At 42.4% G+C, this 8,175-nt stretch overlaps 1 pseudogene; it reads right to left on the bottom strand.

The window, feature by feature from the left end:
- Positions 1 to 1,515: 1,515 nt before the first annotated feature.
- LOC121168942 lies at positions 1,516 to 1,599 on the bottom strand (annotated as a pseudogene).
- Positions 1,600 to 8,175: the final 6,576 nt, after the last annotated feature.

Below are 8,175 nucleotides of genomic sequence, written 5' to 3'. Positions count from 1 at the left end.
GCCCACATTAGCTCTTACAGTTGCTCAAGGTGAAATCCACCAGCCTTGTTCACTGTAGTAGAGGCGCCTTTTCTCTCTGTAAAGTGCCTTTAAAAAAAATTATTGGAAAGTCAAATTTACACAGAGGAGGAGAGACAGAAAGTTTGTCCTTCTGCTGGTTCACTCCCCAAGTGGCCCCAACGACCTGAGCTGAGCTGATCTGGAGCCAGGAGCTTCTCCTGGGTCTCCCACGTGGGTGCAGGGTCCCAAAGCTTTGGTCCATCCTCTACTTCTTTCCCAGGCCATAAGCAGGGAGCTGAAAGGGAAGTGAAGCAGCCGGGACACAACCTGGTATATGGGATTTTTGGTGCTGCCGCTGTGGCACAACAAGTTAAACCTCCTCCAGTAACACCAGCATCCAAAATGAGTGCAGGTTCTTATCCAAGCTGCTCAACTTCCCATCCAGCTCCTTGCTAATGCATCTGGAAAAGCTGTAGGAGATGGCCCAGCTGCTTGGGCCCCCGCATGCATGTGAAAGAACTGGATGGGGTCGTACATTCGTGGCTTCAGCCTGGCTCTAGTGGCCATTTGGAAAGTTATACAGTAGCTGGAAGATCTCTCTCACTGTTTCCCCTTTCAAATAAATGAATAAAATATTTTTTAAAAATTATAAATGATTTATGAAGTGATGCCATGGTATTGGTTTCAGCACCTGTTGGTGATTCTCCCCAGAATCTGTGATCACTAAAATCCTTGTATATGGAGTTTTTTTCTCTGGCTGTTTTTCCATAGACCTTTATTAGCTGTATCAATAATGAGTAGTGTTGGCACACATCTCGTGTGCATCTTTTTTTTTTTTTAGCATTAATACACAGTCAGGGACCTTCTTTAAAGATGCTGTTTCTGTCATCCAATGGGATTAGCAGGAACTCCAAACCTCAGTGTCCTCTTATGATGCTCTTGTGCATTTTTGCGTGCTTCCTAATGTGGAAGAGTTTCCTGGATACCTTTGCACCCTGCCTGCGTCAGCTGTGGAATCATTGGATGCCCTGGACCCTTTCTGGGGATGTTGTTTAGAAATCAAGATCTGAGTACCAGGGAGGCCCCAGGCTGCTGGAGCTTTCAAGGCAAAGTCATGGTATTTGCCAGATCATAAGTTTATGCTGATGCCTCTAGCCTAATCCACTTAGTGCATTCCACATTTGGATCTGCCTTTCCCACCATGGGAATTCTGTTCTTAGTAGTTTTTGTATATTTTCATCACCCATATTGAAAAGAAAATAATTGTATAATGTCTTTGCAAATTTTACTACAACACAAGCTAAGTGCAATTGAAGATTTCTTTTCAGTTCCTTTTATTCCTTAATATATCTCAATGAAATGAGTAAAATTACATTCAAAAATATCTTCAAAAGTGACATTCTTTTTCTTGCTTATATGTGAGCATGTTATTAGTTTTATATACAGCTGTACTGATTTGTTTTTGTTTGATTTCTGGGTTTCTCCATCAATTTAATTTTTGAATGGTTTAATCTAATTTGTTGACAGATTAATTTAATTATATTAATTTAATTCTGTAAAATACTACACTTGATCTTAGCCAAAAGGCTGAGAAGCAATAATTTTGTAAAATACTGAGATGGTTCAAATCAAAACAATAAATATCAAGAGAAATCCTTTTAAAATACAAATTTATTTATTCTTATTGGAAAGGCAGATTTACAAAGAGAAGGAGAGCTGAGCTGAGCTGAAGCCAAGAGCCAGGAGTTTCCTCTGGGTCTCCCACGTGGGTGCCAGGTTCCAAGGCTTTGAACTATTCTCTGCTTTCCCGGACCACAAGCAGGGAGCTGGATGGGAAGTGGAGCAACTGGGACATGAACTGGTGCCCACAGAGGATTCTGGCACTTGCAAGGTGAAAATTGAGCCACTGAGCCATTTTGCCAGGCCCAAGAGAAATCGTATTTCTGCCCTTCCCTTATTCCTAACAGATATCATTTATCCCTATTTAATTTTTACTATTTTTTTCACAGTTTTGAGTAGATGCATCTTTTCCAACTCTGCTTCTTAAACAAGAAAATGTTCTGTGTACTCTTTTGTACTTTGACTTTGTCACTTAACCCTATAGCTGGAAAATCGTTCTGTATAAATTCCTACAGATCATTCCATCCCCTCTGTTTTGTTTTGTTTTGTTACAGCCATGTATAGTGCCATGGAAGAGGTATGACAACTCAATCAGCTACTCTGTGATGGCTAGTATTATATGTGGTGGCCAGGAAGGGTCACTCTTTCTTAAAAATATTTATTTATCTGAAAAGCAGAATGACTCAGAGAATGAAGACTTCCATCTACTGGTTTAGTCCCCAGATGTTAACAATAGCCAAGGTTGGGCCAGACTGAAACAGGGAACCTGACACTCCATCCAGGTCTCCCACATGAATGACACCACTCAGTCCATCTGCCACTGCTGGATGAGAAATAGAGCAGCCAAGACTTGGACCAATGCTCCAGTGTGGGGTGTTGGCGCTATTGCAGGCAGTGCTGTAATATCAGCCGTGGGGTAGAGGGATGATTTTGAATAGGGGCTAGTCAATCACAGACCTAAGAAAGTGAGGTAGCAGACCATGTGCTACCCAGGGGAGTGGTATTGTAGGTGGAGGGAGTGGCTGGAATAGACCCTGAGAAACACTTCAAGCATTTAAGGAACTTTTGGGAGACCAGTGTGGTGGAGAATAGTAAGAAACAAAAGTTATTTTTTGCTTGTTTGTTTTAACATTTATTTATTTTTATTGGAAAGGCAGATATACAGAGAGGAGGAGAGACAGAGAGGAAGATCTTCCATCTGATGATTCACTCCCCAAGTGACCTCAACGACCGGAGCTGCGCCGAACCAAAACCAGAAGCCAGGAGCTGTTTCCGGGTCTCCCACTGTTTCCTAGGTCTTAGGAGCTGGACAGAATGAGGAGCAAATGGGACTTGAACCAGTGCTCATACAGGATGCCAGTGCCCCAGGTGCAGGATTAGGCTGTTTTGCCACAGCACTGGCCCCACGGATTTCTGCAGTAAACACAGGCTTTGATAGTCTTGTTGGTTTCTCAGTCTAAAAGCAGAAATTTTACATAAATCAGCCTTTTGCAAGGGTTTCCTGCCTCTGATTCTGTCTCAGCTTGCTTCTTAAGCTCAGAAGGCTTTTTGAAGCTTTTAGTTAAAGGGGACCAGAAGCTTCTACTAGAAGATACAACCTTAGATTGTGCAGTCACAAATCAAAGCTCTAAGAGTGAAACTTATTTTCCTCAAACAAGGTTAGATGTGCTTATCAAGTGTGACTAAACGATAAAAAGACCGTGTCTAGAAAGGGACAGGGATGTGTTTTGGCAGTGTCTTATTAGAAAGAGCCTTTAGCGCCTGCACACCGGCCTCGAAGGACAATGGGCTTTGGTTACTTTACATTCACAGGATTCTCTTCTTTGACTTCTTTCCTTTTTTAATCCTTTTCATTTGTGCTCCAGTTCCATTTTAGACATTTTATGTGTTTACTGTTACTATTTATTTTACTTTAAAAGCAGAGTGACAGGGAAAGAGACATAGAGAGACAGAGATCTTGCATCCGCTGGTTCACTCCCCAGATACCCACAACAGCCAGAGCTGGGCCAGGCCAGAGTCAGGAGCTTGGAAATCCATCCATGCCTCCCACCTGCATGGCAGGAACCCACGCACTTAGCCATTCATGCTGCCTTCCAGGCTGCACATTAACAGGAAGCTGAAATCAGAAACAGAGCCAACACTGAAGCGCAGACACTCGGACATGGGATGACAGTATCCCAGAGGGCAGCCCAACAGCTGCCTGACTTGTGTGTCTTACTTTGTCAGCTGCTGCTTCCTGAGCTGCTGATTTCTTAACTCTGTGGCCCTGGGGCCTGGACGGAATTCAGGGCCCAGGAAGGAGCCTCTCTCTTGCCTAGAGTCACTGAGAGAAGTCCATGTCCATTCCTGGCCCCAGATAGGTGCCGTTCATTCGAAAGTCTATTGTTTCTGACCTAGATCTGTTCTATCAACCAGGTGCTACTGAGGTTCCAAAATTTTTTTGGTAGTCTTATTTTCGGAAAATGAACACATTTGAGATCCTAGTGACTTTGTCTTTCTTTTGGTACCATTCCCCAGTGTCCGCTGAGATTAGTTCCTGATCTTACACTCTCACTCGTCTATAGTTTCTTGAATATCATCCTTCCTCCCCACATAAGTTAAAAACTAGAGGTTTTGATGTACACATTCCAAAAAAAGGGAAATCCAGATTAATAAGAAACGAATGAAGCGAAGCCCTCCTCTCATAAATTAGTCACAACAGACTTTTTCAAAAAGACTTTCTCAGCTAAAAGTTGAATATCCAGAAAGTAACAAGGACTTAAATGGAATTTTAATGAAATGATCAATAGTCTATTGAAATACCTTGAATCAGGCTTTGGAGAATTAATTTAAAAAGACTCAGAGAGCTGTAAATAGCTCTAGTAAGAACCTAATTCTCTTTTGCATGCTGTAGATCTCAGCTACGTCCTGTCAAAGAGGAGAAGAGTGTGTGGGATGTGGGAGTCTTAAAAGGACAAGTTAGAACTGTGCTGTCAGAAATGTGTGGGGCGGGAGACATGAACTTTAACAATGTACTTTACTTAACCTGCTCTGCCCACTGTATTTTCATTTCAATGTGCACTTACTATAAAAGACATTAACAAGAAAATTTATATTCTACCTTCCATTCTAAGTCTTCAAGATCTGCTGTGTGTTTCACACTCCAAACAGTTCTCAATTTGCATGAATCACGCTTGTGTGGCAACTGGGTGCTGTATCAGACTGCACAGATCTAGTGGGAAACATCTCAGGAAAGTGGAAGGACTTAAGGAGAAGAAATAAGGAGAGATGTATTTGAGTGTGGTAGAAGACAGGAAAGCACAAAAGGAAGTTGGTGTGGAGAACTAACAGTCGAGTTTTTGGTTGGCATTCAAGGAGGCAACATGGACCACCAAGAGTTTGTGGAAGGCAGATCCTGGGGAGTTTCTCGGCCTTGGGACCAGGGGTTTGTGGCTTGGATGGGAGACAGCTAGTTGTTTCAGGATGAAATAGATGGAAACAAGAAAGCTGTGATGGTGTGACCGAAACCAGTAAATTCATGTCTCTAGCAAGTGCGGAAAGAGAGGAGGTGCCAAAAGGGTCTGGCTAAGGGTGGACTTGACATGGAAAGGTGAGGGATGGTCCCAACCAAGACATCTGGTGCTTTGCATGTCAGCTTGTCCTTGGCCAGTTGGGTGACTGCTGCCAGCTTCTGGGCCTTTCTGAACCCCAGATTCTTTGTCTGTAACTTTATGGTTCTTACAAAGGATTCCCAGGCCCACTGTCTCACTTGTTCTGGGCTCTGCTTGGTTGCAACCTATGACCACCTTATATGAATGCAGTCTGCCTCCTTATCAATACTCATTATCTCCCATACTTTTACTTTATTCTTCTTAATAGCTTGTGGCACCCAACATGGAAGGTACTTCTTGAGTATTGTATTCCTCCCCGACCATTACACAACCCCTAAGAGAGAAAAGAATTTGTTTATTTGGTTCATTGTTGTATCCTGACTACATATTATGGTAACTGGCACATAGGAGGGACTACATGTTAGAGGAAGAAAAAAGTAATAGGATTATATTAGAGTTGAGATGAGAATCAAGCAAGTTACTATCTATAAAGCCCTCAGAACAGTGTTTGGCACATAGCAACCCTTGGTAAATGCTCATGTTATTCTTGCTACTGTTCAGTTGGTATTTGAGGTCGTGCTGGCCCAAAACACTTTGGATTAAATTTGCTAAGAGTTAGAGTAAGAAAACAAGCTATGTTAAACTTACTGTCATAAGAAAAGCTGTATGCCTCTTCTTCATTGTTGATTTATACCCAGTGAGCATATTTCTGTTCCTGAAAATGAGACATGAAAATGAGCACAGTTATTACTTTTGTGGCACAGATTATATCGTATCAGTGTTGACCTAGTCATTTTAGGAAGCTGGCCATTTCTCTGGTCTAGAGCTGTGTCTGTATTCAGATAGAGACTTTGCTTCCTGATCGCCATATATTCTCAAACTGCAGGTGGGCATCAATTGCAGATGTGCTGTGATGCAAAGATAAATGAGAAGTGGGAGGAGCAAGAGTGTCATCAGAAAGCCATATCTAGGGGGAGAAACTGTTTTTTGCTTGCTTAGGACCAAAAAATGTCCCAAGACCTACTATCATGGTGCTTGAATAAGACCTTAACTGAATCACTGTGATGACATCTTACATTCAGAGGAAAATACTAAGACTTACATGTTTGTATACTGAAACATTCAGGGGACTTTTTTTCCTCTGCATCAAAAGAAATATTACATTCATTGCCAAAAATATGAGGGCATTATGGAATCTGAAAATACATATAGAGTGTTTGTAAATGATACTGTTCTTTGTTAAGAAAAAACTCAGGATAAATCTTTTCTTCCAACCCAGAAGAGTGGTTAGCTTGTCTCTAAGAAGCAGCATCGAGGAACAGGCCCACTTTGGTTAGTGGCTGCAAGCTGGTCTGGTGTGGTGCCCTACATCCTTCAACTTTTGGTAGGTGGTGGGATCTCCATTCCTGCTCCAGGTCTGTGCCTTCTACCGTGGGAAACATTCTCAGTACAGGCACATGAATGGTGCACAAAGTGGTAAGTTTATTTGAAAGGTCACACACACACACACACACACACACACACACACACACACACACACACACAAAGAGTTCTGGAGTAGAGAAGGCCGTGAAGGGGGTGGTATAAGGAGGGAAGTAGAGAGAGGGCACTTGAGCATCCTGTCTCATCCTCATCTGCATGGAGAAGTCCCCAGCTGCCGGTCTCTTTTGAGTTAGAAAGGTGAATGGTTACATGGTCTGGTAGGTCCCAGATGAAGGGAGATACATCCTGGGAAAGGGGTTATTTGATAGGTAGAACTACACAGGGCAGGGAAATTGTGGCTTGCTTGTGGCCCTAAGCTAACTACCTTCCTTATCCCACATCAGAACCACAGGTTCCGAGTTGGTGTATTTCTTTCTAGGCTCTTTGGTTGTGTGTGTGTATGTGTGTTTAATTTTGCCTCCATTTGAATTTTCTTCCTACTTTTTCCTGTCTCAGTAATGTTTCTGGTGTCTTCTGTTCAGTCAGCTCTCCATGTGGTGTCTCTTCTTGGAATCATAATGTGGTGTTCTTACTTCAGTGAGAATAAGATGATTCTCAAATCAGCAGTCCTACCCACCATGACACAGCATATGCATCCATTAGCCCCTGGACATGGCAAATTGAATGTCTCACAGTGTCCCACTCTGACAGCATGGTCTTCCAGCTGGGACCCGGAGCCTCCTGCTGTGCAGCGTATCTTAGTAAGTGAGGCCAAAACCAGCTGGAAAAAGCCAGAGTTTAAAGAGCTCTCTTAGATTGGGTGCCTCGCTTTTCCTTATTCTCTACATGTTGCCCTCTGTCTTGTCCTGCTAATTTTACCTCCCCAATGTCTCTGGAATGACTTTCCTTAGCATCAGGCTACTGCATCTTGTCCAGGCCACCATCTTAGCTAATTTAGTGACCTCCTGGATGGTATTTTATAGACTGATCCCTCCCATTAGTCTAGAAGACTCATCTGTGTCTCCTACATGGGTGCAGAAACTGTAGGCCTTGAGCCATCCTGTTGCATTCCCAGGCGACAGACAGGGAGCTGGGTCAGAGTGTAGCAACCAGAACACAAAACAGCACCTTACAAAATGCCAGCTCTAGCAGGGGAAGGATTAGTCTGTTGAGCCATAGCACCAGCCCCTATAAAAATTGTAGATGTTTTAGATATGTGAAAATTTAGAGTCTTGCTATGTAAGATGTCCATGTAATAAAGTAAATAGGTACAGGCTTGAATTGCAAAATAACTATAGTACCCTTAAAAATGTGTATTACATATAAGGTGCTGCTAAACTTTGACTAGAAAAAGACAAGCAACTTAATAGAATAAGTGGACAAGTATATGAAAAGATAGTTCCCAGAAAAGAAAATCCAGATCAACAAACACTATAGATGGTTAAATTTCTAAAGGTTAGGAAAATACAAACTTAAATAACAATGAAATGCCACTTCATGTTCAGCAGTTAAATGTACACCAAATCACTTAATGCCAGCAGGA

Source organism: Ochotona curzoniae, unplaced genomic scaffold (genome assembly GCF_017591425.1).
Source record: "Ochotona curzoniae isolate NIBS_2020 unplaced genomic scaffold, NIBS_Ocur_1.0 scaffold_1037, whole genome shotgun sequence".
Taxonomy (NCBI): Eukaryota; Metazoa; Chordata; class Mammalia; order Lagomorpha; family Ochotonidae; genus Ochotona; species Ochotona curzoniae.
This window is presented reverse-complemented; position numbering and strand designations above follow the sequence as displayed.